The 17,795-nt window shown below is 33.8% G+C and overlaps 1 long non-coding RNA gene across 2 annotated transcripts; it reads right to left on the bottom strand.

Moving 5' to 3' along the window:
* Positions 1-7,375: 7,375 nt before the first annotated feature.
* Positions 7,376-8,239, bottom strand: LOC124443392. 2 transcript variants are annotated; one of them, XR_006947649.1, is made up of 2 exons: positions 8,156-8,239; positions 7,376-7,677 (listed from the first exon to the last, which is right to left on the bottom strand). It is a non-coding gene; the product is annotated as an uncharacterized LOC124443392 (long non-coding RNA). The 2 variants fall into 2 exon arrangements; XR_006947648.1 differs by having other exon boundaries at positions 7,376-7,765; positions 8,156-8,229.
* Positions 8,240-17,795: the final 9,556 nt, after the last annotated feature.

Here is a 17,795-nt window from a genome sequence, read left to right as displayed (position 1 = left end):
GATACTTTAGACGCTCGACATATATCTACAGCTTTCGGCAGTGTTAAATCCGACTCTCGAAGTAAGCGTTCTTTGATATTTTGGTTTCGTATTCCACATACTATTCGATCGCGAATAAGCCCATCATGAAGTGCTTCAAACTCACATGTTGCGGCGAGAGTGCGTAGAACAGTCACATACTGGTCGATGCTTTCGTTGTCTTCTTGATTTCGTATGTTGAATTTATGTCTTTCATACGTAATGTTCTTTCGTGGGTTGCAGTAGGTTTTAAACTCACTCGTTGTTCTCATCCACGTTATTTCTCCCTCAGCATTGGTCTCTGTTTCTGGCGTTGCGAATGTTAGGTTTTATATACTTCTCTGCCCCTTTCTCCTATGCACAAAAGAAAGTAGGAACATCTTTCCTCTTCAGAGCGTCCTTTATGTTCGGTCTTCTCGAACAGCGTCCAGTGCTCCTCAAACTTACGAAAGTTTTCGCTGAGGTTCCCGTCTAATTTCAGAGGTTTGGAGGCTGCCCATTGAAGGTTCCCAGGTGCCATATTAATTGCTTTTTATGGTATCCCACTTCTGACACCATGTAATAACTCAGATAGTAATAGGTCTACGTTTATTCTCTAATCTCCCAGCTTAAACGCTTGTGCTCTACATGTGCTAATAGTTAAGTTATGCCTAAATGAATGTCAATCATATATAACATAACGAAGCTTATACCGCTAATTATTTGCATATATTACAGCATAGGCTTATTGGAGAGGAGGCAAAGGCCCCCTAGAAGTTTCAGTGACCGTCGGACATTTGAGCTTAACTCCATGGGGCCGTTTGCATAGGCAATTAATAAAAACTAAAAAGACGTCTACTGAATTAGGTTATATGGAAGAGATGGAGCATGAAAGAAAAGACTTAAGTAAAGGACGTTAGCTCACCTGTATTCTACGTACTTAAGTAAAGGACGTTAGCTCACCTGCATTCTATGTACACTCCCATGCACACAGATAAAACTTATCAATCCAGAAATCACTCTTAGATGTTGAACCATTGCAAACAAAGTACACTTCAATCTATTTACACGTTTTTAAAAGCAACCAGTCACATACCCTTTTTTCGTGATGGGAATTGTAACAGCAAACCAAAGCTCACACTTCAATCCCAATGTGAAAGCAGGTGTTTGTGTCGTTACGAAGCCATGAATGCAGTTATTCGACACGTAGAGATTATTAACAAAGCGTTGGTCTAATTGACAAAACATAAGGATCCAAAAACATCACCGCAAGCAAATTTTATAACTAGATTCTCCTTTGTTTTTCTAAAAATAAAATTGTGAAATAGTTTATGTCTTAAATATACATATTTACAAAGTAGCAGTGTGGACGTTATCAGTGCTTGTAAAACAGCGCACAGAACCTTTTTTCTCTTCAATGTTAGGCTAACGACAAAAACTTTGATAGTGTGTGGCAAATGGCGGGAAACAGAATGTTATCAGAGACACAAAATTTTCATCCAAGTATGCAACTGCACCAAAAATTTACCATCCTACAAGACGCCTCCAAGCTTTATTTTGAGAATAATATAATGATCATACTATGACAGATATTGCTTCTCATGCATCGAGTGAACACTTATTTTGTTGCTTTGGGGGACAAAGATATCTTGTTTACCATTGGTGACGTAGTGTTAAATGACAACATAGCAGAATTTTTCCCAAACAAACTTTACAGAAGTTTACATTTTTTCTGACCTTCCATGATGTATGAATCATGAGTGTGAATGCACACACCAACCAAACAGAAGAAGAAACACATGAAACTAAGAATGATAACGACCAAATTGGCTTAAGATCGTCAATTTTGTGTCAATATTAATGATTTTAGGTTGACGTCAATTAAAAATTTATCAAAGACAATTATTTCAGTTGTTCATGCATAAGATGTTCTGCAAGAGATTCTGATGAGAAAAAAATGTTGTTCTTCTTGAAGATAGTCATGTCAGAAAAAAAATAAAATCATTCCGCATTTATGATATGCATAACTGAAATTCTGTGACGTGCATTATTTTGACACATCCTGTTGATTTTTCAGACCTGTTGTATGAATATTTGAATATTTGATTAGTTACATCGTATTGCTAGCGATAATGCGTTTTCGTTCAGTGTTTTCCAACGTTAAATTATCTAAAATTCATTTGTGCTTGTTTAAAAAATCCCATCAAAATCAACGACTGTTATTCATATCAAAAATTCCTTTCAACAAAGACACATAAAGAATACAAAAATAGTGATCAAGCAAATCTGTAGCAACTAATTGTTCCATAGTTATCTAACGCGAAATTTGCGAAATATAAAGATCTAGATAATAAACTTCCAACTCTTTTTCGATGTAAATATTCCTGGTCCTATGTTCACTGTAATATTAATGTATAAATGTTGTAAACGTCTTCATAAAAGCCATGTTTAAAAAAGTAAAATTATTGCACATAATGACATGCATATCTAACATCCTTTGACGTGTCATTGTTTTGATTCATCTTGTCAATTTTGTAGCTGCTCCATACATATAATATTTAAAAGAAACTTTTGGAATGTGTAGTTTATGTTAATGTGAGAAAGGTCGGTACTTTCCAATGGTAAAATGTCCAGAATAAATTATCGTTTGTTTAAAAATTTCATCAAAATTTACAAGTGTTGTCCGTATAACACATGCGTAGTACTGGAATTTATTATATAAGTCATTTGTAACAAATTACATAAAAACAAACAATTACACATAGAATTTAAAATGAACATACCGTCACAAATTCAGAAACATTTAAGACGACACATCCAACTACATGACGGCTTTGCTTCTGCTTGATAATAAAGAAATTGGAATGTTAAATAAATGCTTAATTTTAACCACCTGCTGTTTTTATTGTAAAATATTGAATTCTGTTCATACCCAATAAAATATGAAATGCAAATTTTTTATTTTAGCTATGACTGAAGTAAACACAAAGAAGTTTTGACTTGGAAGGTTTATGCCAATAAACCTTTCACAGTTTACTACATGATATTTCAAATATTGAGCATCCTGTCTTAAATGCAAACTAACTGAAATAATCATAAAGGAAGACGGGGCAGCCAGCGTTTTACAAGTAAGATAGCTCAATAATTAAAGATTTATAATTTAGGAGGTTAAGAAAATTGATAAACAGAGCTTCTCTGAAACTGTCAACGTTCAAACTTTGAAACGTAGTCAATGAAGTTTTGTCATTTTGTAAACTTTTGATCCGGATAAACAAATAGTTTTATCAGGGGCGTGAGAAGCAAGTAAAAGTTAGGGGGCTCAAGATTTTAGGGGCAACCTTTATTTGAAAAGGGAATTTCAGAGTAATATATCTCGAAGTCTCTAATTTTGAATAATTTTGTCACATTTCAGTAATCAGAGACAATTCGAAATTGATAGCGTTTGGACTTGACAGTTCATCATGAAAGTTTTGTCATTTTGTGAACTTTTGACGCAAAACAATTATTTTAAACAGTCTATCTTACTACAAGTTTAACAATTATAGACCAGAAAAAAAATCACGTGTACTATCACGTGAAGAAGTGCGCTTTCCCTCCAAGAAGGCACAATTTCTAAAGACATACTTAGCAAAACATTTTTATGTCCTCGTTACTGTTAGGAATTAGATAAACAGCAAGATGACTGTATGAATGAGGAAAACATTCATCTTAATGAAAGCCATGTTAAATAAAATTAAAATCATTCCGCATTTATGATATTCATAACTGAAATTCTGTGACGTGTCATTATTTTAACACATCCTGTTGAGGTTTTAGACATGTTGTATGAATAATATTTGAAATGAACTATCGGAATATTTGATTAATTACATCGTATTGCTAGCGATAATGCTGGAAAGTTCAGTGTTTTCCAATGTTAATTTATCTAAAATTTATTTGTGATTGGTTAAAAAATCCCATCAAAATCAACAAATCTTGTTCATATCAAAAATGCCTTTCAACAAAGACACAGAAAGAACACAAAAATAGTAATCATGCAAATCAGTAGCAACTAATTGTTCCATAGTTATCTAATGCGAAATTTGCAAAATATAAAGATCTAGATAATAAACTTCATACTCTCTTTCGATGTAAATATTCTGGTCCTATATTCACTAAAATATTAATGGTTGTACGTTGACATACCATCTAAATTGTCCAAAGAACGTTAAGATCTTGTTGACTGTTTTTGGTTGACAATTCAGAATATGTTTAACAGAAGATTTGTAAATTGTATAAGACGTATCAAATTAATAAAAATGTAAAATGTTGTACACGTCTTGACAAAAGCCATGTTAGGAAATAGTAAAATTATTGCACATAATGACATGCATATATAACATTCTATGACGTGTCATTATTTTGAATCATCTTGACAGTTTGTAGCTTCTCCATACAAAGAATATTGATATAAACTTTCGGAATGTGTAATCTATGTTAATGTGAGAAAGGTCGGTACTTTCCAATGGTAAAATGTCCAAAACAAATTACCGTTTGTTTAAAAATTTTATCAAAGTTTACAAGTGTTGTCCGTATAACACATGCGTATAGTACTGAAATTTATTTATATAAGTCATTTGTGACAGATTACATAAAAACAAACAATTGCAGATAGAATTTAAAATCAACATACCTTCACAAATTCAGAAACATTAAAGACGACATATCCAACTACATGATGACTTTGCTTCTGCTTGATAATAAAGAAATTGGAATGTTCAATAAATGCTTGATTTTAATCACCTGCTGTTTTTATTGTAAAATATTGAATTCAGTTCACACCCCATAGAATATGAAATGCAAATTTTTTATTTTAGCTATGACTGAAGTAAACACAAAGAAGTTTTGACTTGGAAGCTTTATGCCAATAAAACTTTCACAATTTACTATAATTTATTTCAAATAGTGAACATCCTGACTTACATGCAAACTAACTGAAATAATCATAAAGGAAGACGGGGCAGCCAGCTCAATAATTAAAGATTTATAATTTAGGAAATTAAGGAAATCGATAGACAGAACTTCTCTGAAATTTTCAGCGTTCCAACGTTTTAACGGGGTCAATGAAGTTTTGTCATTTTGTAAACTTTTGATCCGGATAAACAAATAATTTGATCTGAGGCGTGAGAAGCAAGTCAAAGTTGGTGGGCTCAAGATTTTAGGAGCAGTCTTTATTTGAAAAAAAGAAATTTCAGAGTAGTTAATCTCGAAGTCTCAAATTTAGAATAATTTGTCACATCTCACTAATCAGAGATACTTCAAAATTGATAGAGGTTGGACTTGACAGTTCATCATGCAAAGTTTTGTCATTTTGTGAACTTTTGACGCAAACAAATATTTAAATAGTTATCAAACAAAGAACTCATTCAACGGAAAATTCTGCGAAGATTGTCAAAAGGATTCTGTTCCAGCATCATTAAAAGTTGTTATAGATATGATACTTAAAGGAGCCATTGTAAACAAACAACCGGCAGAAAGAGATCCAAATCAAGCTGGCTTAACCATCTCTTAACATATTGTCTTCAATTGCACTTCACACAAGCGTGAAGCGTCAAGACCTCACCACACAAGAGAAAAGGAATGTCCGGTACCAATATACAAGTCCCTCAAAATTCATGGAACTACGAGAGATAAATCACTTATCGACGCTTTTTTCAAGTTGGGATTGTGCATCTCGTACGATCGGCTTTTATCTGTTTCTTCCGACATTGCTAATAAAGTAATAGCAAGGTACGAGAGTGGTGACGTTGTTTGTCCGTCGAAGTTACGGTAAGGATTGTTTACAACTGCAGCAGTTGACAACATGGATCATAATCCCAGCTCCACAAGTGCACAAGACTCTTTCCACGGTAAAGCAATTTTGCTCGAGCAGCATCCAACAGTTCATGAAAATGGTGAGAGTAGAGAAGTAGATTTATTTGATTCGTTGTGAATGCGTCAAAACACACTTAGTTTGTACTCGTTTGTGTAATTGTATGGGTGATTGTCAATAACATGAGGTCATTAAAATCATTTTTATATTCTTGTTCTTGGTTAGGCGCTTTTCCAATGTATTTAAGAAAGAGCAATAACACTAAACAAAAGTACTGAGTCAGCACTTTTGAAACACTTTTAATGTAGAATATTTCAGAATGTATTGCTCAAAAGCAAAAGTTGTAATATAGTTTTTCTATCGTCTTTAGCTGTTGTATAAGAATAAACAGAGAAATTGCGATGACTCCGAACTTTTGTTTTTTTTACTACTGAAAACGTCATCAAACACGACATGCGCAGAACGCGTTGCAAATGTAAAATATGGGCTAGCCCTATATCAAAATTTTGTCTTTTGAGGCATGGTAAGACTATAAGAAAGTTTTACCCTTCTATCATTCAAGTGAAGAATTTTGTCATTAACAGCTGTACTATAATGGAGATAAACTTTGTGGAGATGATGCTACTTGGGGTTAGTGTATACAAATGGTGCCTTAGCGTAGAGGATGCAAATAGCCCACTGAAGTAAGAGCGTTCAGCCGTTGCAGTTGGCCAATTTCAACGGCTTTCTACAGGGACTATTAAGGTGCCCTTGGGATTGCCCATAATGCATAAGTTTTCAACACACCGTGGTTGAAGGGGACTTGTGAAGCATGCACTAGGTTAGGTTAAATTAAGGACATTATGGGTAACCTCCTTCAAGAGGAATTTCTTTTCAGGTGGAATTCCTGTGTTATGCGCTGGTTGGAAGTTTAGATATCTTAAGCATGCGCTGTAGTTGCAACGGATAGATGCTACAGTCAGGCACAAAATATGGAATATACAAAAGGGTCACTCGTGTCGGAGCCTTTGATGTGTTTATCCTCGCATACGTTGTGCCGCGCATATCGGCAACCATTATTCCAGTAATATAATTTGGGCCTTTTCACTTGTTCCCAACCACTGAAATGAAACAACGTCATTTCTTATTTTGAAATCTTTTCGATTTCATTGTGAAGAAATGACGTCATTTACTCAAAAGAGAGTCGACATCTTTTCCTTCGAGTGTCATAACAAATGTCTTTGATTTTCCCAGTCGAACGAGTTATACATTTCTTCGCAAATTTGTCTAGCTAATTGAGATTTACCACTGCCAGGATTACCAGAAATATAGTAATATGTTAATTCATTATTATTAGTACTGCGCAAGTTATTGAGATCTGCTGTGATTTGATTAAGTAACTCTGTACGTTTTACCACATCGTGATTTGGTTTGCAAGGAAGTACTTGAAAAGAACTAAATCTGTTTCGTTCACTTTTTATTTCATTAATTTCATTAAATGAAAATCCTAGATCTTGAAATGAGTTTTCAATATCACAAACCATTGTATGAAATTTTCAATCAGAAACTTTTTCTTTATTTTTAAGGATGAATTTGTTTCTTACATTACGAAGTTCATTTACAGCATCTCTAACTTTTAGACCAATTTTTGTTCTAATTGATTTGGAATACAATATCGCGGCAAATAGCGTCGTACAATCCCACTTACTGGTGTCACCATTTTAAAAATTTGATTGCGTAAGTTTGTCAGGAGGTTTCCTTTTTTAAAATTTCAATATTGAACAACTTCTGACCACTAACGTTTGTATTTTCCCATTCTCTGAGAGATTCTTTGTAATAAGTGTTTCATTCTTGAATAAAAAAATCATCAAGTTTCGTCGTAATATGTGCAAGTATTTTCTGAAGGTAGAGTTTATTGATTTCTTCTATTGACTACATCTACGGATTATAACATAACTAATAAGAACATTAATGGCTTAATTTACGTATAATAAATGTCACGTGATCTTTAATATCTTACTTCCGTGAAATTCACGTGATGTGTATCAATGTAGAACATTACTATTATATAGTAGAAATTTATTTCTTTTTATTATTATATAAAGATATAAGAAAGTAAGCAAGTTAATTTTCCAAAATTTATTAGAGCTAGTTCCAAATCTCACTTAAATCAACAAATTTATCTTTATAAAAAATTTACATAAGTACGTAGCGCGGAAGTAGAATATTTTACAGAAAAAAAAATAATCGATAAATGGACATGAAACATTAAATCAAAAAATAAAAATACAATATTACAAAGACAGGTAAAGTTTAAAATCAACATACCTTCATAAATTCAGAACGATTAAAAGACAAAACCAACTACATAATGTGTCAGATGCGGCGTTCTATTCGATTCTGCTGTGGAATAAATTTTAATAATTTATGTTTCTGGTCACGTGAGTTCTGTTACACCTAGGAGAAAGGCTCAAACAATATACCGGAAGAAAACCCCCTTTTCCTTTTACCAACCAAACAAATCCTCAACAAATTTTATTGTACAAATACTATAAACAATTTTAACCAGAACCAGAAGCAGTTAGTAAATAGTCTCGAAATCTTTATACAACAACGATGGAGATGTAGAGAATGTTCAGTATTTTCTTATTAAATACGGTATGTATAGTTTCAGAATTCTTTTTTATTTAAGGCTTTTTATAATTCTGACTTATGACGCTTGAATTTTGTCGAATATTTAAATTTTGCAAACAATTAATGATCTTTTAATCGTTTACAATTCATCTAAATTACTAAATACATACTTCGTACGAACATTGAAACTATACTTTGTTTATTTAAAGTATTCTCAACTTCCACTTCAGTATGATACATATGTAATAGTAGATTGTTTAGAGTATCCTCCACTTCAGTATGATACATATGTAATGGTAGGTTGTTTAGAGTACCCTCCAATTCAGTATGATACATATGTAATGGTAGGTTGTTTAGAGTATCCTCCACTTCAGTATGATACATATGTAATGGTAGGTTGTTTAAAGTACCTTCCACTTCAGTATGATACATATGTAATGGTAGGTTGTTTAGAGTAGCCTCCACTTCAGTATGATACATATGTAATGGTAGATTGTTTAGAGTACCCTCCACTTCAGTATGATACATATGTAATGATATGTTGTTTAGCGAATCTTCCACTTCAGTATGATACATATGTAATGATAGGTTGTTTAAAGTATCTTCCACTTCAGTATGATACATATGTAATGATAGGTTGTTTAAAGTATCTTCCACTTCAGTATGATACATATGTAATGATAGGTTGTTTAGAGTATCTTCCACTTCAGTATGATACATATGTAATGATAGGTTGTTTAAAGTATCTTCCACTTCAGTATGATACATATGTAATGATAGGTTGTTTAGAGTATCTTCCACTTCAGTATGATACATATGTAATGATAGGTTGTTTAAAGTATCTTCCACTTCAGTATGATACATATGTAATGATAGGTTGTTTAAAGTACCCTCCACTTCAGTATGATACATATGTAATGGTAGGTTGTTTAGAGTATCTTCCACTTCAGTATGATACATATGTAATGATAGGTTGTTTAAAGTATCTTCCACTTCAGTATGATACATATGTAATGGTAGGTTGTTTAAAGTATCTTCCACTTCAGTATGATACATATGTAATGGTAGGTTGTTTAGAGTATCCTCCACTTCAGTATGATACATATGTAATGGTAGGTTGTTTAGAGTACCCTCCACTTCAGTATGATACATATGTAATGGTAGGTTGTTTAGAGTATCTTCCACTTCAGTATGATACATATGTAATGGTAGGTTGTTTAGAGTATCTTCCACTTCAGTATGATACATATGTAATGGTAGATTGTTTAGAGTATCCTCCACTTCAGTATGATACATATGTAATGGTAGGTTGTTTAGAGTATCTTCCACTTCAGTATGATACATATGTAATGGTAGGTTGTTTAGAGTATCCTCCACTTCAGTATGATACATATGTAATGGTAGGTTGTTTAAAGTATCTTCCACTTCAGTATGATACATATGTAATGGTAGGTTGTTTAGAGTATCTTCCACTTCAGTATGATACATATGTAATGGTAGGTTGTTTAAAGTATCCTCCACTTCAGTATGATACATATGTAATGGTAGGTTGTTTAGAGTATCCTCCACTTCAGTATGATACATATGTAATGGTAGGTTGTTTAGAGTATCTTCCACTTCAGTATGATACATATGTAATGGTAGGTTGTTTAGAGTATCTTCCACTTCAGTATGATACATATGTAATGGTAGGTTGTTTAGAGTACCCTCCACTTCAGTATGATACATATGTAATGGTAGGTTGTTTAGAGTATCCTCCACTTCAGTATGATACATATGTAATGGTAGATTGTTTAGAGTATCTTCCACTTCAGTATGATACATATGTAATGGTAGGTTGTTTGAATTACCTTCCACTTCAGTATGATACATATGTAATGGTAGATTGTTTAGAGTACCCTCCACTTCAGTATGATACATATGTAATGATAGGTTGTTTAGAGTATCTTCCACTTCAGTATGATACATATGTAATGATAGGTTGTTTAAAGTATCTTCCACTTCAGTATGATACATATGTAATGGTAGGTTGTTTAGAGTATCTTCGGCTTTAGTATGATACATATGTAATGGTAAGTTGTTTAGAGTACCCTCCTCTTATGTATGATATATATGTAATGTAGGTTTTTAGAGTATCTTCCACTTCAGTATGATACATATTTAATGTAGGTTTTTAGAGTATCTTCCACTTCTGTATGATACATATGTAATGTAGGTTTTTAGAGTATTTTCCACTTCAGTATGATACATATGTAATGTAGGATTTTAGAGTATCTTCCACTTCAGTATGATACATATGTAATGGTAGGTTTTTAGAGTATCTTCCACTTTAGTATGATACATATGTAATCGTAGGTTTTTAGAGTATCCTCCACTTCAGTATGATATGTAATAGTAGGTTTTTAGAGTATCCTCCACTTCAGTATGATACATATGTAATGGTAGGTTGTTTAGAGTACGCTCCACTTCAGTATGATACATATGTAATGGTAGGTTGTTTAGAGTACCCTCCACTTCAGTATGATACATATGTAATGGTAGGTTGTTTAGAGTACCCTCCACTTCAGTATGCTATGTATGTAAAACATAATAAATCAAATTCTGAAAACGTACATCTCGTTTTCTTGATATTCAAGACAATACAAGAGTTTTAAAACAAAAGATGGTGTAATATTTCGTCTTTATTCCAAAGACATCATTAGCCAAATAGTTTACAATGCAGGCTGCAAAACTTTTATATAATTATTTACAAGCGTAAGTGACAGTTACATAATTAGAGAACTACAAACTCAAGGGAGTGTACTTACATTTAAAATAGAGATAATTTCTTACAGGCTTTGAGACCACTATTAAGTTGTGGCATATTGCGTTTTATCAAAAGCGCTTCTATGAGGAGAAGTTGATTAGGATTATTATTATTGCAGCGATATAAGATTTTGGTGTTGCTTGGAATCGAATTACAAGGATTAAATGGGTGTGTGAGATTGGTTTGACTGTAAGAGGAAACCATTCCATGACATAAAAGACTTGAGTGTTTGAATTTGTTTTTTAAATAATGTTTGGTTAGAACAATTCTTTAATGCGCGAAAAAATAGGGAATTGATCCAAGTAGTTTTGCGGTTGAAAGGCTCGAAACTTGAAAAATGTGTATACTGGCCAGTATGAGTTGTTTCACGGAATATATCAATATCATTATTGGTTATTTTGAGGTCTAGAAAGTGCCGAGTGAGTCAGAAAAGTCATCAAAAGTAAATTTAAGATTTTTATCAAAATTATTAAATTTGGCAAGAACATGAGGAATGTCTGAATGTCGCATAAGAACAAGAGTGTCATCAACATAACGTCGGTAAAACGTAAGTACACCTGAGTTGTTCAAATCAGTGACAATGATATTTTCAAACTCAGTGAGAATTATATTAGCTAAGACGGGACCGAGGGAAGACCTCATGAGACCCCCAAGAGAAGACCCTATGAGACCCTCGAGACCATAAGACCCCACGAGACCCCCAAGAGAAGACCCCAACCGCAAAACTACTTCGATCAATTCCCTATTTTTTCGCGCATTTAAGAATTGTTCTAACCAAACATTATTCAAAAAACAAATTCAAACACTCAAGTCTTTTATGTCATGAAATGGTTTCCCTCTTACAGTCCGGAAATTCTTGATTCATAAACTCAAAACCAAAATCATAGCTAAAAATAACCCCTCTAAACAAAATACTGAGAATGACCTAAGTAAAATTTTCATTAGAATACCATATCTAGGCAAACAGGATGAACGTTTGGTTTTCAATCTTCTTCGTAAAATTCGCCGTAGCTTAAAAATTCCCATCAAACCTATAGTTATATATCAAAGAAAAAAGACATCAATTTTCTGTCTCAAAAAGGACAAAATTTGTGAACTCTCTAAAGCCAATGTTTTATATGAATTTAAATGTCCTGCTTGTGGTCATACTCACACGCTTGCCATTTAATCCTTGTAATTTGATTCCAAGTAACACCAAAATCTTATGAAGAGTAAACGTCAGGTTGACGTTGCTTGCAAAACGTATGTAGTCGTTAGCAAGTTGCTCGCTCTGTCGTCCAAATGATCGTAATAAAGTAAATGGTTTGAACATGAGAGTATCGTTAAATGTTTGTAAATGTAGATCGTTCAGGTTGGTATAATCCTGAGAAGGACTGTTTTTGTTGTTGTTGACAGATGTTTCGACAACCTTCGCGGTGTCATCTTCAGAGTCAAATGAGGAGTAAACGTCAGGTTGACGTTGCGTGCAAAACGTATGTAGTCGTTAGCAGGTTGTCGAAACGTCAGTCAACACCAAAATCTTATATCGCTGTAATAATAATAATCCTAATGAACTTCTCATCTTAGAAGCGCTTTTGATAAAACGCAATATGCCGCAACTTAATAGTGGTCTCCAAGCCTGTATCTCTACTTTGTATGTAAGTATACTCCCTTGAGTCTTGTAGTTCTCTAATTACGTAACTGTCACTTCCGCTTGTAAATAATTATATAAATGTTTCGCAGCCTGCATTGTAAACTATTAGTCTGATGATGTCTTTGGATCAAGACGAAATATTACACCATCTTCCACTTCAGTATGATACATATGTAATGGTAGGTTATTTAGAGTATCCTCCACTTCAGTATGATACATATGTAATGGTACGTTGTTTAGAGTATCCTCCACTTCAGTATGATACATATGTAATGGTAGGTTGTTTAAAGTACCTTCCACTTCAGTATGATACATATGTAATGCTAGGTTGTTTAGAGTACCCTCCACTTCAGTATGATACATATGTAATGGTAGGTTGTTTAGAGTACCCTCCACTTCAGTATGATACATATGTAGTGGTAGGTTGTTTAGAGCACCCTCCACTTCAGTATGATACATATGTAATGGTAAGTTGTTTAGAGTATCCTCCACTTCAGTATGATGCATATATAATGGTAGGTTGTTTAGAGTACCCTCCATTTCAGTATGATACATATGTAATGGTAGGTTGTTTAGAGTACCCTCCACTTCAGTATGATACATATGTAATGGTAGGTTTTTAGAGTATTTTCCACTTCAGTATGATACATATGTAATGGTAGGTTGTTTAGAGTATCCTCCACTTCAGTATGATACATATGTAATGTAGGTTTTTAGAGTATTTTCCACTTCAGTATGATACATATGTAATGTAGGTTTTTAGAGTATTTTCCACTTCAGTATGATACATATGTAATGGTAGGTTTTAGAGTATCTTCCACTTCAGTATGATACATATGTAATGGTAGGTTTTTAGAGTATCTTCCACTTCAGTATGATACATATGTAATGGTAGGTTTTTAGAGTATCCTCCACTTCAGTATGATACATATGTAATGGTAGGTTGTTTAGAGTACGCTCCACTTCAGTATGATACATATGTAATGGTAGGTTGTTTAGAGTACCCTCCACTTCAGTATGATACATATGTAATGGTAGGTTGTTTAGAGTACCCTCCACTTCAGTATGCTATGTATGTAAAACATAATAAATCAAATTCCGAAAACGTACATCTCGTTTTCTTGATATTCAAGACAATACAAGAGTTTTAAAACAAAAGATGGTGTAATATTTCGTCTTTATTCCAAAGACATCATTAGCCAAATAGTTTACAATGCAGGCTGCAAAACTTTTATATAATTATTTACAAGCGTAAGTGACAGTTACATAATTAGAGAACTACAAACTCAAGGGAGTGTACTTACATTTAAAATAGAGATAATTTCTTACAGGCTTTGAGACCACTATTAAGTTGTGGCATATTGCGTTTTATCAAAAGCGCTTCTAGGAGGAGAAGTTGATTAGGATTATTATTATTGCAGCGATATAAGATTTTGGTGTTGCTTGGAATCGAATTACAAGGATTAAATGGCATGTGTGTGAGATTGGTTTGACTGTAAGAGGGAAACCATTCCATGACATAAAAGACTTGAGTGTTTGAATTTGTTTTTTAAATAATGTTTGGTTAGAACAATTCTTTAATGCGCGAAAAAATAGAGAATTGATCCAAGTAGTTTTGCGGTTGAAAGGTTCGAAACTTGAAAAATGTGTATACTGGCCAGTATGAGTTGTTTCACGGAATATATCAATATCATTATTGGTTATTTTGAGGTCTAGAAAGTGCCGAGTGAGTCAGAAAAGTCATCAAAAGTAAATTTAAGATTTTTATCAAAATTATTAAATTTGGCAAGAACATGAGGAATGTCTGAATGTCGCATAAGAACAAGAGTGTCATCAACATAACGTCGGTAAAACGTAAGTACACCTGAGTTGTTCAAATCAGTGACAATGATATTTTCAAACTCAGTGAGAATTATATTAGCTAAGACGGGACCGAGGGAAGACCTCATGAGACCCCCAAGAGAAGACCCCATGAGACCCTCGAGACCATAAGACCCCACGAGACCCCCAAGAGGAGACCCCAACCGCAAAACTACTTCGATCAATTCCCTATTTTTTCGCGCATTTAAGAATTGTTCTAACCAAACATTATTCAAAAAACAAATTCAAACACTCAAGTCTTTTATGTCATGGAATGGTTTCCCTCTTACAGTCCGGAAATTCTTGATTCATAAAATCAAAACCAAAATCATAGCTAAAAATAACCCCTCTAAACAAAATACTGAGAATGACCTAAGTAAAATTTTCATTAGAATACCATATCTAGGCAAACAGGATGAACGTTTGGTTTTCAATCTTCTTCGTAAAATTCGCCGTAGCTTAAAAATTCCCATCAAACCTATAGTTATATATCAAAGAAAAAAGACATCAATTTTCTGTCTCAAAAAGGACAAAATTTGTGAACTCTCTAAAGCCAATGTTTTATATGAATTTAAATGTCCTGCTTGTGGTCATACTCACACGCTTGCCATTTAATCCTTGTAATTTGATTCCAAGTAACACCAAAATCTTATGAAGAGTAAACGTCAGGTTGACGTTGCTTGCAAAACGTATGTAGTCGTTAGCAAGTTGTTCGCTCTGTCGTCCGAATGATCGTAATAAAGTAAATGGTTTGAACATGAGAGTATCGTTAAATGTTTGTAAATGTAGATCGATCAGGTTGGTATAATCCTGAGAAGGACTGTTTTTGTTGTTGTTGACAGATGTTTCGACAACCTTCGCGGTGTCATCTTCAGAGTCAAATGAGGAGTAAACGTCAGGTTGACGTTGCGTGCAAAACGTATGTAGTCGTTAGCAGGTTGTCGAAACGTCAGTCAACACCAAAATCTTATATCGCTGTAATAATAATAATCCTAATGAACTTCTCATCTTAGAAGCGCTTTTGATAAAACGCAATATGCCGCAACTTAATAGTGGTCTCCAAGCCTGTATCTCTACTTTGTATGTAAGTATACTCCCTTGAGTCTTGTAGTTCTCTAATTACGTAACTGTCACTTCCGCTTGTAAATAATTATATAAATGTTTCGCAGCCTGCATTGTAAACTATTAGTCTGATGATGTCTTTGGATCAAGACGAAATATTACACCATCTTCCACTTCAGTATGATACATATGTAATGGTAGGTTATTTAGAGTATCCTCCACTTCAGTATGATACATATGTAATGGTACGTTGTTTAGAGTATACTCCACTTCAGTATGATTCATATGTAATGTTAGGTTGTTTAGAGGATCCTCCACTTCAGTATGATACATATGTAATGGTAGGTTGTTTAGAGTGCCTTTCACTTCAGTATGATACATATGTAATGGTAGGTTGTTTAGAGTACCCTCCACTTCAGTATGATACATATGTAATGGTAGGTTGTTTAGAGTATCTTCCACTTCAGTATGATACATATGTAATGGTAGGTTGTTTAGAGTACCTTCCACTTCAGTATGATACATATGTAATGGTAGGTTGTTTAGAGTACCCTCCACTTCAGTATGATACATATGTAATGGTAGGTTGCTTAGAGTACCCTCCACTTCAGTATGATACATATGTAGTGGTAGGTTGTTTAGAGCACCCTCCACTTCAGTATGATACATATGTAATGGTAAGTTGTTTAGAGTATCCTCCACTTCAGTATGATGCATATATAATGGTAGGTTGTTTAGAGTACCCTCCATTTCAGTATGATACATATGTAATGGTAGGTTGTTTAGAGTACCCTCCACTTCAGTATGATACATATGTAATGGTAGGCTGTTTAGAGTACCCTCCACTTCAGTATGATACATATGTAATGGTAGGTTGTTTATAGTACCCTCCACTTCAGTATGATACATATGTAATGGTAGGTTGTTTAGAGTACCTCCACTTCAGTATGATACATATGTAATAGTAGGTTGTTTAGAGTACCCTCCACTTCAGTATGATACCTATGTAATGGTAGGTTATTTAGAGTACCCTCCACTTCAGTATGATACATATGTAATGGTAGGTTGTTTAGAGTACCCTCCACTTCAGTATGATACATATGTAATGACAGATTGCTTAGAGTACCCTCCACTTCAGTATGATACATATGTAATGGTAGGTTATTTAGAGTACCCTCCACTTCAGTATGATACATATGTAATGGTAGGTTGTTTAGAGTACCCTCCACTTCAGTATGATATATATGTAATGGTAGGTTGTTTAGAGTATCCTCCACTTCAGTATGATACATATGTAATGGTGTAGTAGTTTATTCTTGGTTAGCAAATTTAGTCTTTCCGAAAAATGTCCTTGTTATTGGACAATTTGGTAAATGAAGATCCAGTTATAGCCAAGAGCCAAGTCAACTCAAAGTTTGTCTAAATGGCGGTGCTTCCGAGACGCTTTAATTTCTCTGCAGCTGAGAAATAGGTCATTTCACTGTTGGAGACTAATTACCCAGCGTTCTAGGGAGAGGTCTGGGACTAGAAAATCTTTGATAGGCTCAAATTTTCCACAATTTCCAGATGCATGGCAAAAGGCCTTACACTCTTTTACTTTACCAGACGTCATTTCAATGTAGAGTGCACCTGTGGAATCTTTATTTCTTAACTGTAAATGGTGTTGAGTTCTCTAAGAGACATGTTAGTAGAGGAAGAGATACTAAAATGGAACAAGATTACACTTTGTGTTTCTTGACCTTTGTTACATGTGTAGCATGTGAGGAGTTTTCTTTTAATAATTTCACAGGCTTGACGTGGAATCCATAACTGTTTAATTTTTGATTTTTTAATCTCACAAAAATAACACATTTATAAACATTTATTTCTTATAGAACAAATGTGAAGGGTTTTCAAGTTCCAATGGATCATAATGGATCATAATGGATTGCCATTTCCACTATTCTGTTCAGGATCACCCTCCATTACGGTCA

The sequence above is a fragment of the Xenia sp. Carnegie-2017 genome, unplaced genomic scaffold (assembly GCF_021976095.1).
Source record: "Xenia sp. Carnegie-2017 unplaced genomic scaffold, XeniaSp_v1 HiC_scaffold_20, whole genome shotgun sequence".
In the NCBI taxonomy this organism is placed as follows: Eukaryota; Metazoa; Cnidaria; class Anthozoa; order Malacalcyonacea; family Xeniidae; genus Xenia; species Xenia sp. Carnegie-2017.
Note: the sequence above shows the minus strand (reverse complement) of the source record. Positions and strands in the feature narration are given on the sequence as shown.